Raw genomic sequence first — 24,426 nt, 5'->3', positions numbered from 1 at the left:
TCAACAGTGGCTGTTTCCAGGCTGTTTTGCCAAAGGTTGGGTGGTGTGAGCACCTGTTCCTCCCAAAATGTTTAATATTGAATTCATAGCGTCCACCTCACCGTTCCCAGGGCAGATTATGGAACGTCCCTGGCGCATGCTATCCTTTCTGGAGATAAAACTGAGTGATTGAAGGTCACTGTGTCCTCTTCTATGCTATGTAGAATGCCCAAACTTTTCAACAAGAGTAAACTTTTCAAGAAGAGTAAAAATTTTGTGAAATGCCCTGAACAGAAGATTTTTAGGAGGGGGAAAAAAAACACCTTCTGGCAAATGTCCTTTAATCCTGACTCCCAAATAGACCAATTTTCTTTCATAAACCATTGCTCTGTTTCTCTGTGTCCTAACAGCTTTTTGAACAACTGAAACCTTATTTTACAAAATTAAACCCCTCAGAAATGATCTAGTCCTATGTTATTATCCATGTCTTATTGATACTCTTGGGGAAACTGGTGGCTGAAACCAGGAATTTCACTGTTACTGATGAAAATGGCCATGGCCCTGATTCAGCATAGTTATAAACAGTAACTCCATAGAAATAATACAGATGTGAATCATACTCATACCTTTGAAGAGACTAAGGATTTTTACCCATGCTATGAAAGCTACTAGGAGTCTTTTCACTGATTTCTGATGGCTCTGAATCAGGTGAGAAACAATGAAGGACTTACCACTATGGCAAAATACAGAAAAAGGAAATGGTTATGAAGTTTATCATAAAAAGTTGAGCAGCAGCAGTGATGCTGATATAGTCTCAAAGGAACATGCAGCATTTTGGAAAATGGTCCCCACGTCATCAGAAGAACTGAGCAGATCCTGATCTGACTGATGATCCATCCTCACAACATTGTTGTTCAGGGGACCTGCACTGTCTTTACAAGACTTGCTCAAGGCTGCTCACAGCACAAAGCAAGGAAAAGAGCTGCACCCACAGCATGACTGACTTCACTTTTTAGTTGTCTAGACAGCAGTAAAAGATTATAGTAAAAAAAGAGAGAAATATGACTCTGGATTACCTCCAAGTGTAAGAACATTTCATACTGATTTAGAATTTATTTTATTGTAGCTTGCTTTTTATATGTGCAGTTAAAAGTAATGTCCTGACATGTTTTGATGTAACATTGCAATTTTATTCTCAGTTATTCTGCAGTCTAGGAACCATAGTTCATCCAGTTATGATGTACCTGAGTGTGCTGTTACTCTCATTGATGTGCTTCTGCTGTGAGTGTTCGGGAGGCAGAAGTCTGTGGGTGGGGGGTTCCCTCTTCACTATCCGATATATATCTTAAGGTTAACCACAGCTGAACTGTTCAGATTTCTGCACTTAAGCATGGATCCTCTTAGAGTTCATCTTTGTGGCCCTTTGCCAGACTCACGTAAGTAGCTCCATATCTCTTATCCTGCAAAGCCCAGCACTTGACACAGCACTCCAAATGTGGCCTCACCAGGGCTAAGCACAGGGCAGAGATCCCCTCCATTGAACCTCCTAGCAATAGTCTTTCTAATGTAGCCCAGGATACTGTTGGCCTTCTTTGCCACAAGGACACATTGCTGACTCATGGTCAACTTGTGGTCCATGGGTACCCCCAGGTCCTTCTCTGAAAAGCTGCTCTCCAGCTGGTTGGCCTCAACCTGTACTAGTGCATGAGGTTATTCCTCTGTAGGTTTAGGACTCTTCACTTCCCTTTGTTAAACTTCAGGAGGTCCCTCTTTGCCCATTTTCTTAGCCTGTCCAGGGCCCTCTGAATGGCAGCACAACTTTCCGGTGTATCATCAGCCACTCCTCACAGCTCTGGATCATCTGCAAACATGCTTAGAGTGCATTTGATCCTATCATCCAGGTCATTAAGATGTTAAACAGTGTTGGCCCCAGTATCCATCCCAGGAGACACTACTATTGCCTGGCCTCCTGCAGGAATTCATGCCATTGATCAGAACCCTCTGAGCCCAGCTCTCCAGCCAGTTTTCAGTCCACTTCACTGACCACTTATCTAGCCTGTACTTCACCAGCTTGTCTATGACGATGTTATGGGAAACCATGACAAAAGTCTTACTAAAGTCAAGATGAACAACATCCACTGCTCTCCCCTCATCCTCCAAGTCCATCATCTCATTGTAGAAGGCTATCAGGTTGACTAAGCATAATTTCCACTTCGTAAATCCGTGCTGACTACTCCTAATCACCTTCCTGTCCTTCACATCTCTGGAAATAGTACCCAGGATTAGCTCCTCTACCACCTTCGCAGGGATCAAGGTAAGGCTGACCAGCCTGTAGTTACCCAGATCCTCCTTTTTGCCCTTCTAAAAGATTCGAGCAACATTTGCTCTCTTCCAGTCCTCATGAGTGTCTCCCAATCACCATGACCTTTCAGACACAGTAGTAGTGGCTTTGTGATGACATCGGCCAGCTCCCTCAGCACTTGCGGGTGCATCCCATCAGAGCCCATGGACTATGTTCAGTTTGTTTAAATGTTCCCTAACTTGCTTCTCCTTCACCAAGCAAGTCTGGCCTTCTCCTGACTTCTCCTCTGGTCTCAGCCTAGGGATTTCTGAAGGACATACCAGTAAAGACTGAAGTGAAGAAGGCATTCATTACCTCTGTCTTTTCTGTGTCATTGGTTGCCAGGGTCCTGCCACATTTTGCAGCAGGTCAAAGTTTTCTCTAGTCCTCCTTTTGATCTGTACGTACTTATAAAAGCCCTCCTTCTTGCCAGTATCGATTCCAGATGGGCTTTAGCTCTCCTGTCCCCATGTCTGCATGCTCGGACAGTGTCTCTATATTCCTCCTGGATTACCTGTCCCTGCTTCTACCTCTGAGTCCTTCTGATGTTTGAGTTCAGTCAGGAGCTCCTTGTTCATCCATGCAGGCCTCCTGCTGCCTTTGCTTGACTTCTTGCATGTTGGGATGGATCATTCGTGAGCTTGGAGAGGGTTATCCTTGAATACCACGCAGCTCCCTTGGACTTCTCATCCCTCCAGGGCCATATCCCATGTGGTTCTTCCGAGTAGATCTCTGAAGAGGCCAAAGTCTGCCCTCCTGAAGTCATGGGTTGTGATCCTGCTTTTTGCTCTGCTCCCTCTTTGCAGGATTGTGAACTCTCATGGTTGTTGCAGCCAAGGCTGTCCCTTATTTTCACACACTAATACTTGGTGTCAAAGAAATATCTCAACAGGGAGAGAAAGATGGGACAGGGAGGGAGGGGCAGCTAGAGAGGAGAAGTGAGGGAGAAAATGAGAGAAAGGAAAAATAGAAAGTGAAAATAAGAAAGAGAGAAAAAAAGCAGAACAGAGTGAAACAGGGAGAAGAGAGAGAAGAGCAAGAAAAGAGAGCAGAAACAGAGGAAAGAAAGAGAGAGAAAAGGAGAGAAAAGGGAGATAAAATAGAAAAGAAGTGAGAAAAGAGAAGAAAGAAAAAGAGAAGAGACAGAAAAGAGAAAGAAAAGAGGGTGAGAAGAGAAGGAAACTTGTGTGTTTGGGTATGGGACAACAGCCTCTGGTGGCCAGCACCCCTCTCCAGTGCATGCATGGGCTGGGCAACACTGGCACTCTAGTGAGGTACAGGTGTCCTCCCACGGTTCCCAAGCACCAGACTCAGCATAGGGATGGTGCCTTCTGGAGTGCCAAAGGCTCTGTATCCATAAAACATGTCTGCAATCCAATTTGCAAATAGCAGCTGTAATTCAAACCAGAACCCACTCACTTTAAGGTATATTGGCACATCTATAATTATGAATTTAATTAAATTGCCCCAAGGGAAATTAGAAGAAACATTTGTCAAAGTGTAGACTGAGGTTGGAAGAAGAGGAGGCTCTTAAGAAAAAGGAAAGTGAAGAATGGAGTACAGTAACAATCAGGAAATGCTGTGACCTGTGAAATATTCTGCCTTAGATAAAACTGGCCTTTAATCATACTGATATAAACCTGGAATGACTCTGCAGCTATCAGTGTCATTGCTTCTTGTCTTAAACTGATGTAAGCCAGGGCCAGCTGCCCACCAATTCTGCACATCACTTTCATTTAGAACCCAAGATACATAAGACATTAAAGGCCTCATTTAGTATCACACAAGTCTTGCTTTTCTGTAGAACAAATTCATGAAAAATCACGAATTCCACAGAACTTAAAAAGCGGGTGTACTTTATCACTCTTACAAATGTATGGGCCAAATCCACAGCTGGTTACACTTCATTAAATAGAGTGGTACAGCAGTAGTAATTTCTACCCTCTTGAAAATTTCACTATTAAAAAAAATCTGTTTCCCTTTCAGAATAAAACAATGACATTTGAAAATCCCTGGAAAATAATATTTCTATTAAAAAAAAGTATATGTCAGTCAAAATATTGCAATTTAGTTTGTATGTTACAAAGTATTATCATTTATAATACATTCTAACAAGATACATGACAAGTCATCTGAAAAAATGTACTGAAATGAAGTTCTATCTTGACAGAATTTCCTTTCTGAAAAGAACACCTTCCTACAGAATGTTCTGTATTATAAATTACTTAAACATAAAAATATTCAGAAAAGAAAACCTCCTGTTATTTAGTTGTAAAACTCTGATATTTGAAAGTTTACTCTGTAAGCAACCAAGAGTCCTACTTCCACTGCAGGCAACAGAAGAGAACAGTAGTCAATTTGCTGGACAGTATTAGCACTTGATAGGGTTGGGCATGGGAAATCTGTTCCCTTTCCAAAACATTTTTCATGACCTTGGGTGCATACATGATTGCTATATTATAGGGGTGCTTCTGAGCACTTGACTGTAAGCATTGATTTTACTGATGCACTTGCTTAGAAGAGAAAGTGAAGGTAGAAGTATATTGAATGGAAACAGATAAAGAAACAGGATCAGTGGCACATGTCTGCAGGAGTTAAAACTGATTCATGAATGCTAAGATAGTGACACCATGACACTGACTCATTTTGGAGAGTTCAGGTCTGTAGGATTAAACTTGACTGCTATAAATCCTAACACTAGTGCTTGATACAAAAAATAAGATTAATTTAAAAAATCAAATAGAAATATTGAAATGGTGAAAGTTGTAGAATAAATGTTTCTTATAGGTGAGGACGACTGATTCATAGTACTGAATGTTAATGAACTCATTACTGATACATGTGGTTTACTAATGCATAAGGAAAGCTAATGACCATGTGTTGCAGGAGCCAGGTTCTACATTAGAAGATATTCAGAAATACTGAAATAGGAATCTCTCTGTATAAACCAAGAAACTGAACAGCCTAAAATCACAGCAAGAACTACATTTCTTCTTACAACTTATGTTTACTGCAAAACTAAAAGTTCAGTTGCAGTAAGGAGATTCTTGCTTGGTGAATGCAAATTGTCACTGGACACCCTCACTAAGTCGGTATGTTTATATAGAGAAAGCCTAGAAAAGCTTTTTCCATATAAAATAATTATAATGGTAATAATAATAACCTATATTGTTGTAATACCTATGACGCATATTGATATAGACCAAATTCCAAATAAATTCAAAATCAAAGCAGTTTTGAAGTCATAAGGAAAGCACCAGGAGATTTGGGCCCACCTGGTGTTCAGGTCATCTGAATGTGGCTTTTCAGGCCCAGATCCTTTAAGGGGATCTACTCTTCTCATGCCACAGAGAACCACTGATTTTGATTGAACTCCTAGGAGGATGGCAACACCAAAACACAGAGATTAACTGGATCACTAAATCTCACCTCCTATGAATGAACAAAGCATGTAATAATCATCTATTACAGAAGGGCTCAAAAAACACCTTCCTGCCACTGCACAGAATGCTCTCAGCACTCAATAACAAACATGTGGCCTCTAGTAAAATACTGGCTTCCAAGAATCAATTATAAAGTTCTCCACTCAGAGATCAACAAGAAAAACTTTGGTATGATCTGAGACAAATATCAGTGACAGAAGATAAGGCAGAAAAAAGGGAATTCTAAAAGACTCAGAGCCCTCAGACTTCCAAAATTCATGCATTTATGTAACTATTTGGAATCATACCATGATTTTCAGACCTTACACAGCTCTGTGTACAGATTTGCTCCTCTGTTCTTGCTTTGAGGAGGTGCAGGCAGGCCACTGACATTCTCCTCTTCCATTTGCATGCTTTTTATTTTTGTGGTGGTCACCTTCCAAAATCCAAAGAGTATGAATTTTCTGTGCTGTCCTCACAATTCTTTTGTAGTGAAACCAAGGAAACCCTGTAGCAGGTGCTGTTTCTTGTTTCAGTCCCCCAAAATAGTAGTGGTAATGGAGAGACAAGCCATAGAGATCTCAAGGAGACATCAAAAAGATCTTCACCGTGACATGAAGGATAATTTTTACATGATGTAGCAACTATGCAGGTTGACACAATAGTATTAAACACCCTGACGTGGACACCCAGATTGTGGTATCAGATTAGATAAGGAAGGAAGTGCATTTGAATTGCTACTTAACTTCAACACTGCAAATATTAACATTGTTTTGACGTAAGAAACATTTATTTTTCACATTTTACAGAAGAGATTGTAAGCCAGAGGAAGGCAGATCTTTCTTTCTCAAGTCCCTCAGTGAGCTTGCAGAAGCAATGATGATCCATGAGTCCTGCTACAGAGTAAGACTGTCTGCATGTTAACTTCCAGACCCCAGGACAGCATTGTAAACCTCCTATTCCACTCACAGAACCTGGTGAAAGGAGACAACTGCTCAGAAAATGGTGCGGTTCTCTTTAACATTGATTACAAATCCACCCCCGCGCCTTTCCCGCCCCACACAGAGTAGGGGGGATTCTTCTGCACCAGTACAAATGTCTCCAGATTTCTTGGTGCTTGGTGCAAACTCAGGGGGACCTTTCCCCCCACTGGGAAATAAAAATTTCATGCACAGAACCACATATGCATTTGGTTGTTGGCAAGCTCCTGAAAATGCCCTCTACAGAAAGCACAGATCTAGGTCTAAAGCTCCCCATATCATCTCCTCTCTCAGAAGGGAGGTTATCACAAGGCAGAGCCAAAACAGATGGGGAAGAATAAACTGGAGAAAATTAACGACTCTCCTGGGATTTGCTAGACTGTAGGAGTTTTCTGCTTTTTCCTTCTGCTAGACACAATAAAAAGACATATAAAATAAATGATGAATATACATTTATTAATTACAAATGTAAATCTCACTGTTCTTCAGTAAACAGAAAGTATTTTTGAAAGTTTATTCACAGGTGCTAAGGTTTACACTGTGATTTAATTGCATGTTCCTAAGTGGAAGCAAACTCCAAACCAATCCCTCTCCAGACATAACCTTTAAGCTTCTTGTTTATCTTTCAACCCACACAGGCCTGCATGGCTAGGGTAATGCATGAAAGCATATATTTCACTTTGAAGTGTGCTTCAAGACCCCTGTGTTCCAGGTAGGATAAAAATATTGCTTGTATAGCTGAGGATACATTTAGACCGTACTGCAATTACATGCACATTTCCTGAAGTTATTTACTTATTTTATACTTTTTTATATGGCACGAGCCTTCTGCTGATTCTGCAACACAAAGTCAGTCTAGCATTTAATCTTTTATTTCAAGATTTTTCCTTTACTTTCAGCAAGACCAACACAGCCAAACAGAGGGTGAATTCAGCTGGGAACAGTTGTTACTAAATGACTATGCACCTAAATTCTTTGAGTTAGCACAGCATATTAGCAAACTTCAGAAGCTGAGTAGTCTGATATGTGCGGTTCATCTTTATATGCCAATATAAGATTGATTACTGTTTTTTACTAGGTAGTCTGAATAAAGAAAAATCCTATAATTTCCATGTGTCTCTTACGTCAAGATTTACTCATGTTCCCTTCCCTTCAGCCTCAAAACTGCTGTATATTTTTAAGTTGGCTTGGGTGTTTCTAAACTACAGCTCCCTGACTATTAGATACACCATGATTGGGCTTTAAGACCTTTGTTGAGAGAGCTCTGTTTTGCAGTCTCTCTTTCCCTCTATAAAGAAAAAAAATTCCAGCCTTCAAGAACCTGCAGTCTAACGTGGGCATAAAGATAAGGATGTGAAGAAGGTATAGTCATATGCACTGTGCAGAGAGGAATAACAATGGAGCATTTAAGAACTGATCCTCAAATGTATTTAGGGATCTCATTTTCCTTAGTGAAAGTGAGCATTATCTTCCTTTGAAATCTTGTGACTATTGTAAGGCCAGGTACACAGAAGAAACCAGAGACTGAGCAGAGAGACTGAACCCAGATTCCTTACCCCTCTGTTGTCTAGTACCATCTCTTTTGGAGAGGGGGATTTTTAGTACAATGCATTCAGACTTAATTATAGACAGATCATTTTCTTTTCTTGATCAATCTATTGGTGCCTATGCTTGCCAGACAGCACGGCTATACTGCTCCTCAGTGTTTATTCTTACAAGGTCAAGAACTTCTGGCACACTGCTAGTTTGTCATATTTTCAGGGAAAGATAATGATTTTGACCTGAGCCCTTCCACAAACTGTACAAAGCAAGGCATTAAAAAGGAGAGTCAAATCCCTCGGCGCTCTGAAGGTGACACATCTTCCTCTTGAATGAGAAAGTAATGACTCTTTAAACAGACATAACAATCACAGAAGAGGCTGATTGAGTGGATATTAGGGATGAGTGTCTGTCTGAAGAAGCAGTTCAGTGAGGATGAATAGCAGACAGAGTCAGCAGAAGGAAATGTGTAATATTTGAAACTTTCTGAGTCCTTATAACGATACCTGCTTACAAGCCATCTTGTTCCCATGGAGGAGGAGAGACACCCTGAAAATACAGCAGGTGATGGGATAGCTGAAACCTGAAGCTAATGAGATGATTTGAGAAACCTGGAGAAGCAACAGGATCAATGATATTGAGTCCTATTCAGTTCAGTGGAGAAAATCCTTTTCATTCATGTATCTTAGACTCAGCTGTGAAAGAGCAGAAAGTAACAAATCTATTACTCCTTTTAAAAGTGAGCCTTTCACAAATGAGAAAAAGAGCAAACAGAGGAAAGGTAGGATTCCTACTGAAGCTATTTGCTCTTTTTCTGTCTCATCAATAGTCTTCTTATATGTAATTTTGCATAGAGCTATATGAAACCATTGGAGTTCAATCACATGGGGTCAAAATGAAAAGGTCAGAGGTTGTGGATATCTGTAGTAGCAAACAATAAAGAGAAAACAGTCAACTATTACATGTTTGAATGCATCCACAAAAGCACCAAACATTTTTGAAAGCCTGATCTCCTGTGCAAACACTCATGGTTAACTTCTTCCTATCGCCTGAGATTTATCGTCTTGAAAGCTAAATTGTATGTGAAGTATTTTCATGCACTTAGCTAATGCAGATTCCTTTAATGTCACTCTACTAAGCAGATATCAAGGGACTGTAAACTGGGCAGTTTGTGTAGCAGTTTTATTTAGGGTGGTTGGAAGGAAGAAGAGTGCCAGAAAGTATAGGTAGTGTCTGGCTTGTGCAATCAGATCTGGCCAGGCCCAGGCCCAGATAAAAGGCAGTAGCTAAGCAATTAGAAGACTGCAGTGAGTGGAGAATAGCAAACAGAGAAACTGCTGTGGCAGGTTCTACTGGGAAGGTACACACAGACTCTAGTCAGCTTGCTGTATATGAGCCTTTTTTTCCTCTATTGTTGAACAGCTGAATTAAGGCAGAGCAGGATAAGAAAAGATCCATCTCTTACCCATCTCTTCAACAGAGAAGTTATATTGACATAAACTTCCTCAAAACAGCAGATTAAAGCCACAAGGAGGTATAAATCCCCCAAAAGTGTGGGCATTATCCAGGTTATTGTACAGGATGTAAAGTGCGCAATTACCTTACTAGGCCAGATTTCCTACCAGCGGTTGTGGTGCAGGATCTCCTGGTGCTGAGTGGACAGGCTGGTTCCCTCTGTCAAGAGTTCTCCAAACCACAGCAGCTGAGAGAAATGGAGAGGCCTACCAGGGTGTTGCAGAGCAGTCCTGCTTTGACTGTGGTAGCCCCAGCAAATTATGCCCTCCTTAGAGGGCTCGAATTTCATAGTTGAGACTCATCCTCCAGCTGATATCATAGTGCACCTGGGAGGCTGCTGGGAGAACTTAAAGGGTAGGAAGAAGCAGTTGGTGCTGGCAGGAGAGTCTATTATTAGACCTGGTAAGTGGTTCTGTGACAGTGAATAGTAACTTGCCTGATGGACACAGAAGCGGCAAACATCATGAGATGTCAAGATTTGAGGGTACAGGGTAGCAGCTTGTTATTTTGGTCCATCTTGGTACCAACGATACAAGCAAATGTAAGAGGCTAAATTCCAGCAGTTAGGCATGTTACTGAAGATCAAGACTTCCTATTCCCTGAAACACTGCCAATTCCACATGTGAAGCCTGAGACATGCAGACATCGAGAGTCTTGATGCTTGAATGAGATGTAAAGGAGAAGAACTTAGACATGAGGCACTGGGAAACCTTCTGGGACAGGGTGGAGCCTGAACAGGAAGAAAAGACCACACTTAAATCACAACAGAGTGAGGCTGCTGGCACTGAAAATGAAAAGATTCTTGGATGAAAATTTAAATTACAAGCTGGGGGGAAATCATACATGTGCAGATGAGCACCCAGTTCAGACTGATGTGAAGGGGATATAGCTAAGGCTAAGCCCTAAAGAGCCTCTCCTTTTGCTACTGTTGAAAATCAAGTACTTGGCTAGATGTAGTACTGACCTAATCTGATAGGGTTTATGATTTTGTGGACTGAAAAGTAGACATCTATTTTAGAAAGTTGTCATATACATGATAAAAATTAAAAGCACGTTTTTTCTCTGTTATTGCCCAGTTGCAGCTTTGAAATGTTTTCTCAGTTCAAGAAGGGTGTATGTAAACTATTCAGATGATTTCTGCTGGACTGTTAATGTACTGCAAGTTATGCATCTACTGAATTCATTTGCTGGATCTAGATTCCTGGGGTTGGATCGGTGCCTTTTAAATTAACACATATGGAACATACATGTTAACTTTCATTTGTGATGTTGACAAAAGCAATATTAAAATTTTCACTTTACTGAGACACAGAAATGACTCTTTACTTTTTTCCACTATGTGGAACCACTTTTTATGGACCAAAGAGTGTACCACTTTTTCTTTTTCACCATGAAAAACATTTGCAAAAACAGTAATAAGATCTGGACTCCTGGAGTTCTAGTAGAGTGCTCTGTCTGTTTCCAACACAACTTCTTTGCCTTGAGTCAATATTTCCATTGCATATAAAATCATACAGTTGTTCAAAGCAGCACATTTTAACTGTCATTTTACACATATGCAGTATTTTATTTCCTGTTATTACTTACTATTACTCTCACCTGCTTTCTGGGAAATCAGTTACTAAAGCAGGCCAGTAGTCTTTTCTTACAACTCTAGAAGCTACTGTGTAGGTTATTTTATGGAGTATGTTCACTGAGCTGAATGTACTTATAGGCATTAAAATGGCACACCTGAGAGGTGATATCTGTCAGTAGCTGCAATGCAGTGCAGTCAAAGCCAGTCCTTCCCACCACCCTCCACAATGCTCCAGAAGACTTCCCTAGTGCCAGCTGGGACTCCCAGCCATGGGCTCGGAGCTGTTGGAAAGAGACAAGCAGGAAGAAATACAAGGGATTTAGTTTTAAAGGTGATCATTGTGCATTTTCCCAAAGGGTCTCAGCTTCAAAAAATAAAGGGCTGCACTTCTTCAATTTCTTCAGAATCTTTTTAGCAGCAGGCACGTACAAAACTTGTATACTGGAAAAAAAAAATCTCAGCAACTTGCCTAAGCATAGTTGGAAAGAGATTTCTCTTCTCTACCACCTTACTCCTAGCTGTCATTTCCAGGTTTCTTGTGCAGTGGATGAGAACATTGCCCTGCTCGTGATATTACATTGCCTCACAAAAGAGCTTCATTACACTGAGAGCAAGAAATTCAGAACAAAGAAACAAACTCCATCCAGCAATGATAGTCAATGAGCATCAGCATCCTCTATTGTACTGTAGACCAGGCTTTGAATTCTAACAGACTGAATCTTCACCTAATACGAATCAATGAGTCTTCTGACTTGGGCTACTGTAGCTGGAAATTCAATGTGCAATGTGGGACTGAGCAGATTAAACAAGACAGTGGGCTTAAAAATTAGTAGAATTCATATATTATTAGTGCATCCTTAGTACTGTGTTGATGTTTGAACAGTCCCTGATGATTCCATGTAAATAAACCGATACTTTCCCTGGTACAATATTTGATTTTTCCTAAATTGAGCTTATGTTGTACAACTATCACAATAAAGTTTCTGACTTTTGAATAGAAGGGTACACCCATTTCTCTGTAAAATAACTACAGACTGAAAACTTATTAGTTTATAAGCCTGCCCAAATTGAAGTTTCTCTACCAGCCTAGGGGGATAACAAAAGGAAGATAAGTACCAACATGCAGTCTGCCACATTTAAAAACAGTATTAGCTGCCTGCACTTGAACTTTTGAAGGACGTTGCTGAATGGGTGCCAGGAGGGACTGTCTATGCCAGTCCACGGGTATATGGTCACCACAGGTGCACACAGGAACGTTATCTATCAGCTGGAGTTAGACCAGCTCCTGCCCCCATTCTGTAAATTACCAGGTCTCCAGTTTAACATTGATGAAGAAACACCTGGAAATCCGGACCAGCATAGCACATTATTACATGACGCCTAACATAAACATGGAGAGAACCTCATTTAGCATGTCTGAAGTAGTTGAGAGAAACACTCTGAGAAAGGCAGTATCATCCTTTTACAGAGAGTTTGGTGGACCATGGTGACGATCCTCTAGGGTCGCACAGGAAGCAGATGGAAGAGCTGGAAACAGAGCTCATGTGTCCCAAATCCCAGAGTAGCCCTTTCAGCAAAATCTGTTTCTCCCCATTTCTTAGGCATAAGCACAGTCCAAAACTACAGGGTAAGCATGAAGGTGTTTCTGAAAGAGGCATAGGCAGGTGGGCTGGTTGTGTTCCCGTAAGCACAGAGATCCATCAAAATACTTCAACTTCCTTCAAAGAATTTGATTGGGGGCTAGAGGGGGCTGTGGGGCCGTCTGAATTATGTTGCATTAAATACTCCACCTCACAAGGGATGTGCTAAGTAGAACCCGAATCTCTTTAGGATGACTGACAAAAGCAAGCAGAAGAGAAAATCTGAACAAGATCCTCCCTGACTTCACAGGTTAAAATCAGAATGAAAATTAGTATTTTATCTAATTCAAATACTTTCTGATTCAGTATTAATTGAATAAAAATTACATTAGTATCTCTATGTGTTGTTTAAATAGGATTATTCTCTATTTTACAATATTTAGCTCTTTAAAATTCATCTTGATCTTTGATTTCCTTGGAAAGAGAGTTATTACAGAGAAAAGTACAAATGCATTATACATTTTGAAGTGGAAAGCAAAACACATTCCTTTCCAGATATTTCTCTAAAAGGCAGCGTAAGTCACTTGCCAGCATATATAACAGGTTATGTGATAAAAGCTCATATCCACAAGCACAGTGGAGTGCTGAGGCATAAGGCAAGGTGGGTGAATCCAAATTGCCTACTTGGAGGAGCGCACGCCCCGTCCAGGCCCTCCCAAGGCTGTTCCAAGAGAAGGCCATCAACCCCACAGTCAGGGGTGAAACTCAGCAAGGTGAGTCAGTGGGAACAGCTCTCCAGAGCACCTTCTGGGCCAAGGCGAGGTCACTGCCTGAGATGTGTGTGCGGGATGCCGGGGAAGAGCATTTTTGGGTCTGCCATTTCTGAGGGTGCAACACAAAGTTTGATTGTCATAAAGCCTTTTCTCGGCTCCTTGGCTGGAAAGTTTGGAGTGTGTGACAAGCACCTGGAGATTAAAGGAGGGAGGAGACCCCCTGGCATGGAGTAATGTGCTCTGAAGCAGGGGACCCTGTATGAGAAAGGACTCAGGCCCTTCACAGAGGGCCTGTCTGTATCCTTGTGCCATGATCCCACTCCCCCTCCTCCTGCTCCCCACCAGCCCCTTTGGGAGTGTGTGGTAGAAGTCAGCTCAGCACACAGGGTCTGTTGGGAGAGGAGGCTCCATATCTACCTGTCCCAGGGAATCCTTGGACCTGAAATGAAGCTTCTCAACAACGGTAGAAACCCAGGACTCCTGGGGAAACACAGTGATGAGCTAGGGGTCTTGAAAGAATGACTTGTTTAGGACAATGGTACCTTTGTTAGAGGCACACAGTACAATGATGAATGAAACCCTTATCAAAGGCTATAGGTGCAGAGAAGTAGATCATTTACCTTCTCTTTGGCCTATTGGCAGGGATTACTAAACTGTAAGTCTGAGTGTGCGGGAGAGAAAGGCAGCTAACCTAAAGCCCAGTCCTACATCCATACTGTATATTCCTTCTACAGGAGGAAAGAAGATGGAGTTATATTGAACATCCCCTGTGTATTGCACTCCAGAGCATAATTGCGGTGTGCATTTGCACGTGTGGGTTTCTTAGTGAGCTTCAGACTGCTCAGAGAGGCCTACTCTGCATTTATTATTCTTGACAAAACCTCTTCAGAGTTGGAACCACAGCAGACTTTCCCCAAGTTATATATGCGGCTTTAAAGAACCAAGGAATGCTGTCATAGCCACAGGGTCTGAATGTTATGAAGATGTTTTTCTACTATTATTATTGAAATTCTCCTCTCAGACCACCCATGCTATCATTTTTGTGGTGCTTAGCATACACAGCTCTTTCAGATGGTGGCAGCATTCGGGGTCCACCACACTATGGAAACTCAGGGGCCAAGAGGGCAAAAAGAAGAAAAGCTACTTGATTATGTGGGCTAAAGCTGTAACACAGAATAATACATACATTTGAAAAAGAAGTACAAGAATAGGATTTCTCATTCTTTCACATTAAAATGCATTGTTTTATATACCATAAAGATATGAGCAGGAGGAGTTATTCATCAGTTTGCAAAGGACCCTTTTGAACTGCGGGAGGTGGTATTTTTTAAGCAAAAGTATGTATCCCATCACATGCAGCTCTCTGAATCTTCAGTGGAGCAGCAGAAAAAGGCACACAGCAAGGGACGTGGGAGACCACCTTGTGCCCCCACCTGCTGAGCGCAGGGCCCAAAGCAGCAGGTCCCTGTGCGCCCTATCCCCTCAGCTTGGGACTCTCAGCACAGATGGAGATGGCAACACACTTCATTAAACCTCTGCAGTGACTCAATAATTCCTCATCAGTTAGTTGTAAATTAGTTGGAGACAAACTGAAAAGTCTCCCTCTCTCTCTATACGCACAGTACATATTCAGACTTCATTTCATTGTGATGCCATGATTTAAGCAGAAAAACAGAATTCTTACTACAGCAAACCATGCTGCCAAGACATGGTGCTTTCAGTAATACTTCATTTGTTATTTATCACTGGAACTAGTTTTTGGTCATAGCGGTAATAGTCATATGCAGATGTTATCATCGTGAAAGCTGTGATGCACCTTTGGGAGAAATACTTCCTGCAAGTCATTTGAGTCTAAGTATGGCAATGAAAAGTTATGTTTTAAGTGTCTTCCCTACTGTTCACCACACAGTCTAAGACTGTGCACTACAGAAATGCAGTTTGCAGTTTATACACTGAAATTCAGTGCTAAGTGGATAAAAATCAGATAAACAAATGAACTGTCATTCAATGATCAGTAGTGTGCTTCAGTGTAATTACATACAAGGCTGAATTTTTATCACATTAACACTAGTTTGGGAGGAGGCAGGACAAAGATCTGCTTTCGTGTTTGTAGCCTACGCAGTTTTTATCAGCTTGAGAACCGACTGATGTGAGAAACTATCCCATCCCTTGGTAGCAGGGCAGGGGAGCATTCAAATAATCCAAGGCTTGAATTTATTGTTATCTTAACAAGCTCCAAAGCTAAGGCAAAAGTTTTGGCTTCTGTATATCTTGTTGCCTTCCCAGTCACTAGGTTAGAACCATATACACTTCTAAATGAGCAGTGCTCCTCTTTATCAAAGGCAATACCATTCAGGTATGAGTCACTACTATAGTCTGGTCCCTCCATTACTGCTGCCATCATTGAATACATTGTCAGACTCATCCACTTGTTTTTTGGAGAGTATTTATAGAGGATGGTGGTAAGTTACGCCCAGCATTTCTCCATTTCTCACAATATATTAACTCTCTCATAGAGTCCCAGCGCAGTTAGCAAGGTAAGTGTCTTTCACAGATGCGATTCCAGATTTGGCTTTGCAAAAGGAGGAAAAACACATTGATTGTTAAGATAAAGGTTCCCAGCTCCTTAAACATTACAGCTGGACCTGGAAGCCAACACAGACTTTTGCTGTTAGTAGTGTTGGTGCTTTCCTTGCTGGCAACACACATTACTGTGGAGGAAAATAAAATCCCAAGGATTCCAGGACAAAACGATCGAGAGACAGGCAACATCAAAGCCCATCTTGCATCAATGATATTGTTAAAAAGAAGACTTTGAAGCCTGATCTTATTTGTAAGCATAAAGAAGTAACCTGTAAACCACAAAATCTAAATTGGACACAACCATATCATGTCAGGTCTTCAGACTGAAACTCAACAACATTAACCACTTCTCTGATTTTACATTTTTATTTCATAGGCCTAGGCCATTACCACATCCTGACCGCAGCTTAGCCAGCCTGCCCACGGCAAACGCTGACACACAGCAGAACTCTCTCCCTCTCTCTACAAAGACCCTGGAAAGCTGGTTGGAAAGATCTGTACTGCCTTTATCTATTGGCATAATTTTTAATGTATGAAAAAATTTCTAAAGTGCAGTGGAGTTCCGAAAGCCTGTCAGAGAGTCCCACAAACACAACAGCAGCAGCAACAGCACCTGTGACTAAGCTTTGCAGGTGCCACGTTAGAAAGAAAATGCTCCTGCGCTGCAGTGCCTCCCTACTATTCAGCTAGAGCACCCAGGTAGCATCAAAGGTTTTCCACAAGCATTTTGTAACCTCTCCATATAATCCACAGGGCTTCCCCCTTATTTAGCTTGCAATTATCTATTTTGGCCCTGTCAGGTTTTTGGGGGCTTACTTATGGGAGGCTTACAGCTGTCAGCTGTGTCTAGAGGATGAGTTTGCTCTCAAGATTTTTGCAGGCTCTGTGCCCTGCTATTTCGTCCTTTGAGAAGGGGGAAGGCTGGAAATACTCGGGGATGGCGACCCAGGCAGTGTGGGGCAGGGCGAGGAGACCTCTGGCGACCGTTGGGGGAAGTGCGACCGTTGGGGGGGGGGGGCGTCACACGGCTGCCCCGCCCCCTCCCCCAACGGCCGCCAGATTCTTCCAGAACGTGTGAGGCAGGGGCGCAGCCAGTGCCTTAGCGCTACGGCTGCTGCCTTGCCCTCCCTTATTTGCCCGGGGTTGAAAGGGATCTTGTAACAGGCTGCATGCCTCCTTCAGCCTCTTAGAAAGCGGGTACTGAAGCATCGATGGCAGAGTTACGCTGGGTTTAAGAGTAGCAGGGGCAGGCTCCGCATCCCTTATCCGACCTCATTGGCACGTGATGAACAGAGCAGGGGGCAGATCGACGAGAGGCGCCTACAGCATTTACTGCTTCTGAGAAAAGAGGCACGGAGGGGAAGTCTGAGGAGTGTAAAGTACATCGGGAGGCACTGGTACCTAGTAGCAAGGGAGGGCTTTGCCGTCAAAAAGGAGGCGACTGATCAGCAGGGAGGTGTCACCGAAATCAGGAGTAAAACTCCTTAAAACCAATGTAGCATTAAGAAGCAGGCATTCTCTTTATTACAGTGCCGGATGCACAGGGGATTGCTCCTCCCAACGTGCCGTATTATTGCATTAGCCAAAGTCTGTATTGCTTTGTTACATACATATGCATTAAATTTCCCAGAATGATTATACATATTCATTCTATCTCCTGGAACTAATTATCATATTTACATAGTCATTACACATGCGGTCTGAGTCTCCGGGGGGCTTCTGTGGGGGCCTCTGGTGGTCCCTGGTGGTTGCTGAAGAGGTGCCTTTTCCATGAACTCTGAGCTCCTTTTCCATATATGGTCTCGGCTTGGCTCATTTCTTTGCTTGAGAAAGCTGTCTTGTTCCTAACCTTGGTTTCAACTAGTTTCTGCTGGTTTATCTGTACTCCTCTAGGATGTATGAGTTACAGATGCGAAACTGTATCCTTGGGTGCCTTGTTGTCTGAAGTTCCTGGTAACAGTTCCCCCTTTCCCACCCCCTTTTGAGATTCCTTGTCTGAGGCCCCTGGTAACAGAGGGACTAAGGGAGCTGTGACAATGTCTCTGTCTCCCGAGCATCATCTTTGGGGATTTTGACGCTGTGGAATAGGTGTGCAAACTGGACTGTCACTTGGATTAACTAATTTGAAATTATTGGGATCATTTCCACAGTATGGCCCACAATCTGGACAATAAGGGGCTCTCAGACTTCCAGTGCTCAAACGGCCCACAATAATGACAGAACCGTCAGTGGAAGAATCCTGTCCCTTGCCCTGCTTTCCGTCCCATGGTCACCACTCCTTCCTTCTCTTTCTCCTTGCACACTATAGCTAGGAGAAAGATACTGTATTTGCAATGCCATTAACATGGGCTCAGTGTTTTCAATAGGCTGCAATAGTTCTGCGCTTTTGGTAAAAGTCCCTGGACAAAAGCAGTTGCAACAGCATCAAGAGCATTGGCAGCTGCATAATCTCTAGCAAAAAACCTGTTAATCACTTCCTTTATTACTGATCCAAATAAAAGCTTTCTTCTAAAGGAAATTGCTTACCACAAGCGACCTTAGTTGAAATTCCTTTTATTAAGGTACCTTACTGAGGTACCAGCAGGTTTTAAGAGAATAAGAAGTACATGCTGGGGTTCCTTTCGACAGGAAACAAATTCCTTTATACTATTTCGTACCTATTATGAAAAAAAAATAAAAGTAAAGTGAACATAAAAGGGTGAGCACTACTCTCATGTCACACATATAGTCTGTGTATACACACAAAAGAACATCGGAAGAAGGACTGGCATGGAGTCCATTGCATTGCTAAAAGATAAATCACTTGAAAAAAGATCAGAAGGACTGCAGGGACAGGCCGAGGGGGCAGGAGAGGCCGGGGCTGCCCATACGTGAGAGTCCCTGATCCTGACCTGGCGCAGCTCAGGAGGAGAGCTGGAGGTCGCCACAGCACCATGCCAGGCCTGAGCCGGGCAGAGTAGGGCCAAGGGGACCGTCCCAGCAACCTGGGAGCTGGGGGCTACAAGAAAGAACACACCGACCGAGGCACACATAGCCACTGCAGCCCATCCACTCTGCAAGCAAGAAACCAGAGCTCCTGAGTGGACTTGTTCACTGCGTTTATTATGCTCTTCTTCTCTGCCTCGAGGCACACAAAGTGCGCTCCTGCTTCTTCCCCCATGGCGTGCAGCTCTCCGAAGCTTCAGTGGAGCGGCAGAAAAAGGCACGCAGCAAGGGACGTGGGAGGTCACCTTGTGCCCCCACCTGCTGAGCGCAGAGCCCAAAGCAGCAGGTCTCTGCGGGCCCTGTCCCCTCAGCTTGGGACTCTCCAGCTTTGGACGGAGATGCCAACGGCTCTTCTCAGGGAGCTGCTCCCTGGCTGCGCCACGCTCCTTGGGAACTAAGGTCACCCTCAGTTTAAGCACGGCAGCTGCCCTTTGGCCGCTTCCAGCCATTGCTCTCCTCCTGCGAGCGGGTGCCGCCGAGGAAAGCCTGCCTCCACTGTCTCTCCACTGCTCCTTGCAGGCGTTGACGAGAGGCACGAGCCGCTGCTTCTCGCGGCTGCACGGAGGCCCGTCTCTGAGCCTCTCCTTGGACGTGGTGTGGCCCAGGTGCTTCGCAGTCGTGCAGAGAGCGGTGGGGAGCAGCAAGAGAGCGAGAGCGAGCAGGGCCTGCCCTGCCTCTGGCAGCAGAGACTGCGCCTGCAGAGCAATGAGCCTGGGGCAGCGGGAAGTCAGGAGGGCCTTGGGGGCTGTCGAGCACCCTGGGGGCTCTCTTCTCCTTACGGGCAGCCTTTCTTGCCCGCTCTCCACTGCTCTGCCCAGGGCCGCTCGCTGACGGAGATCCTCTGCTGGCAGAGCGGGGGAAAGCGGACAGCCTCGGAGCACGATTCCTGGAGGCCTGGGGGGAAAGAAGGCAAGGCGAAAGCGCTGAGCGGGGAGAAAGCCAAGCGAGGCAAGCAGCTGGCAGGCTTGTGCCGCCTGCCCAGAGCTGTCTTTCGTCTGCCAGCAAGCGCGGGAGGCGCTGGTCAGGCCAAGGAGGGGCTGCCGTCGCCCCAGAGGGCAGCGGTTGGCCTGTGTTGGCGCTGTGTGCCGGAGGGTGCCTGGAGCCGGGCAGTGAGCGCTGCGTGGGGCCAGGGCTGGGCTGGGCGAAGGCCTGCAAGCCTGCAGCGGAGCGCCCGGCGTGGCAGCTGTGTGCAGGGAGGCCCCAGCGGGAGGGGGCAAGAGAGAGAGGCGGGGCAGGCTGGGGCGAGCCTTGGCCAGGCGCGAGGTGGCCGAGGGAGCCGTCAGGCGCGGGAGCACGGAGCTCTGGGGGTGCTGGCCAGGCGCCCAAGGCAGCAGCGCAGGCGGGTGCAGCCCTGGCGCCGGCGCCCGGGAGAAAGGGGCTGGCGCCCCCGTAGCACTGCTTGCCCAGCACGGCGGTCCCTCTGCGCGGCGGGCTGTGGGCAGCGAGCGTGACTTACGGGCCGGCCTCCTGACGTGCTCTCCGGGCTGGCTGCCTCCCTGCCACTGCCACTGCCACCAACGAGCCTGCCAGGGCAAAGGGAAGAGCAGATGAGGGGCGAGCGGCTGCTGTGCTGAGGCTGCTGTGCCTCGGCCCAGGTGCCTGTCGCTTGCCCCACGCCGACTCTTGGTCGTGGCAAGCGCAGGCCCCTGTGCAGGCCAGGGGGCTGTGGGGGTGCCCCAGCCTTCTGCTTGCCCTGCTCTTGCTGCCCTGCAGCCCCGGGGCGCTGCCTGCCGGGGCCAGGCAAGGGGCCCTGGCAGTGCCTACCTGCTGGGACTTGGTGTCCTCGGTCTCCACCAGGAAGATGGGCTGCAGAAAGCCACCGCGGACGCTGCCCTCGAGGCACCGGATGTGGCGAGGGTGGGGGGTGTTGAGCACCTCCAGCTTCCTCACGGGTGGCTGTGGCTGGTGGTTTGGTGGCCCGGGGAAGGTGCTGGGAGCAGGCTCCCGGTTGAAGACCCACACAAAGGTGTCGGGGCTGCAAGAGAAGAGAGCGTGGCCGCATGGCCCATGCCGTGCCGGGGGAGGCCAAGGCGGCGGTGCCTGTGCGGGGCTCTGCCCCACGGTTTTCGCCCGCTGCCGGAGGCCCTCAGAACCTCCCCGCCCGGCCGGCGCCTGCCAGAGCGGCACAAGCCGCAGCAGCACCTACAAGTGCTCGGGAGCCGCCTTCCTCTTCTGCTGGAGGCCCCGCTCGAGCCCTTGGTAGCAGCGCGGACGGGCCGGGGGCGGGGGCCCGGGGGGCGGCCGCGGCACGTGCCTGCCGTGGCCTTGCAGCGCGGCGGGGAAAGTCCTGGCTGCGCTGGCCACCAGCGTGCCTGGCCTCCTGGCGTGCGCCATCCTGCGCGGGCGGCTGGCCAGAAGATGCCGACTGGCCGGGGTGTGCGCGGGAGCGGGATGAGCAGCCGCAGGCCTTGTGAGGTCGCAGGGCGGGGGGTTGCTGGGGGACGCGGGTGAGGCGGGTGCTGAGCGCCCGTGCTGCCTGGGCGTCGCCCAGGAGGGCTGCCGGCAGGACCCGTGGGCGCAGGAGAGGCCGGGGCTGGCCATAGGCGGGAGTCCCCGCTCCCGGCCTGGCGCAGCCCGGGGGGAGAGCTGGAGGTCGCCACAGCACCATGCCAGGCCCGAGCCGGGCAGAGTAGGGCCAAGGGGGCCGTTTGCTGCGGGCCCCAGCCGCTGCCCTTTGGAGATCCCCGGGGCCCAGAAAGGTTGAGTTCCCTCAACGGACTGTAATAGTTTAAAAAAAAAAAAAAAAGATAAATATTTATGTTCATTTTGAAAACACCATTTAATACAGCAGGCAGGATGTACCAAAGACATCTGTACTTTCAGGATCCACCTTTTTCATCTCATCAATACAGGTCAGCTTTTAGGTGTGCTTAGTCATTATGAATTTGCAAAATAAAATGTTTAGGGTGCAGTGCATTAATTACAATACTTCTATTTTCATTTTCATCTATTTCTATTTTCTATTTTTTGGAGAGCAAGTAAATGAGCTAAGGTTTCAGGTGTTCAAGATGCATTCTATTAATGAAATAATAATTCTTTCTGCCTTAGTGTCTAATAAATATTGAAATAAGCAACATTCATTTACAGGATTTTACTGGTATGTGTTTCTATTAATTAGCAAAATCCTCATCCTCAAATTCCTCATCTTTGAAAGAAGCAAAGCGATGAACGATGTAGATTGAAAAATTACGAATTTTAATTTAGCACCTCCACAGTCATCTGCAACAATGAATGAGGCATCTAAGAGTGTGAAGACTTCTGTACTGGGTCAGATTGCAACTCCATCTGTCTCAGTATCATGTTTTCAACAACAGCCAACAACGACTGTTCAGGGAAGAATGTAAAATGGGTCAAATATCAACAATTTCCCAAGTTAAAGGTAATCAAAAGACAACATTTCACAAGTTATTACTGGAAAAGAAAAGAAAAAACCACTCAGATTTCCTTTAGCATTTGAATATAGGATGACTATAGGTTTTAGACACATCTCTTAACACAGCAAACCTGTACAGGACATAAATTGTCTTAGGACAAATTTGAAGATCAATATGTGGATGGTGACTTACCAGTTACCCTGAGAAGGAGCCATGTACAAAGTTTTTGTAACTTTTATGTATTTTCCTTCTCTTCGTATGATCAGAAGCTGATATGTTTGTAATATCAGGAAAGACAGAGCTATCTATTTCAGAGAATCACCAAATCACAGAACAGCTGAAGTTGGAAGGGACCTCTGGAGATCATCTAGTCCAACCGCCTTGCTCAAGCAGGGTCACCTAGAGCACCTTGCCCAGGACTGTGTCCAGAGAGATTTTGAATCTCTCCAAGCATGTAGACTTCACATCCTCTCTGGACAACCTCTTCCAGTGCTCTGTTTTTCTCACAGTAAAGAAGTCGTTCCTTAAGTTCAGATGGACCTTCCTGCTTTGCCATTTGTGACCATTGCCTCTTGTCCAGTCATGTTTTGAATATCTCTGGGTAAAGAGAGTCAACAGCCTCCATGGGAAACCTGTAGCAGCATTCACTGTATAAATTTTTTTTCTTACATTTAAAAGGAATTTCCTGAGTTTCAGTTTGTGCCCTTTTCCTCTCTTCCTATCACTGGACCTCCCTTCCTTACAACCCCATATCTGGTATTTAAACACATTGATAAGATCGCCCCTCAGTCCTCTCTTTTCCAGGCTGAAAAGTCCCAGCTCTCTTAGCCTAAAAAACCCACAGATACATATATATATAGAATATATATTAAATATTTATATATGTGTTTATATATATATATGTACATATATATGCATATATGTATTTTATATATAAAATATATATATTATAAATATTTATATATATATATAAATCATTAATAGATTACAAGTGAAACTGATATGTTATTCAGATAATATCTTCATGTGGAAATTATCAAATTCTATTGTATGATTCCCCAGGATGACATAGATATGGAGCTCCTGGAGTGAGTCCAGTGAAAGTCTCCAAAGATGACCCAGGGACTGCAGCATGTGTCACCTGAGGAAAGGCTAAGAGAGCTTGTTCAGCCTGGAGAAGAGAGGACTGAGGGTACCTTTTCAATGCACTTCTATAGGTGCAGGGAGGGTGTTCAGAGGACAGGGCCAGATTCTTGTCAGTGCTGTCCAGTGACAGGACGAAGGCAAAGGGCACCAGCAGAAACACAGGAAGGTCCGTCTGAAGCAAAAGAAAAACTTCTTTACTTTGAGGGAAACAGAGCACTGGAAGAGATTGCCCAGAGAGGCTGTGGAGTCTCCCTGCTTGGAGAGAGTCAAATGCCATTTGGCTAGGGCCCTGGGCAAGGTGCTTGAGGTAACCCTGTCTGAGCAGGATGCTTGGACTAGATCATCCCTAAAGGTTGCTTCCAACCTCAACCATTGTGTGATTCGGTGATTCTGAGAGTGCTCATCCTTCCTCATCAGGTGCCATGCGGCCGTGCCCTGAATGGCACTGGGAAGCCCAGGAGGTTCCTGGAGAGCATTGATGATAACTTGCTGAAGCAGGTGATGGAGGGGCCAATGAGGAGAGGTGCGCTGCTGGACCTTGTACGAACAAACAATGAAGAGCTGGTTGGAGATGTGAAGGTTGTCAGGAGATCTGCGTGGATGAAGAAGGAGCTGCTGGCAAAACTCCAACAG

The sequence above is a fragment of the Apteryx mantelli genome, chromosome Z, assembly GCF_036417845.1.
Source record: "Apteryx mantelli isolate bAptMan1 chromosome Z, bAptMan1.hap1, whole genome shotgun sequence".
Lineage (NCBI taxonomy): Eukaryota > Metazoa > Chordata > Aves > Apterygiformes > Apterygidae > Apteryx > Apteryx mantelli.
The sequence above is the reverse complement of the archived record's forward strand: the minus strand, read 5'-3'. Positions refer to the sequence as shown.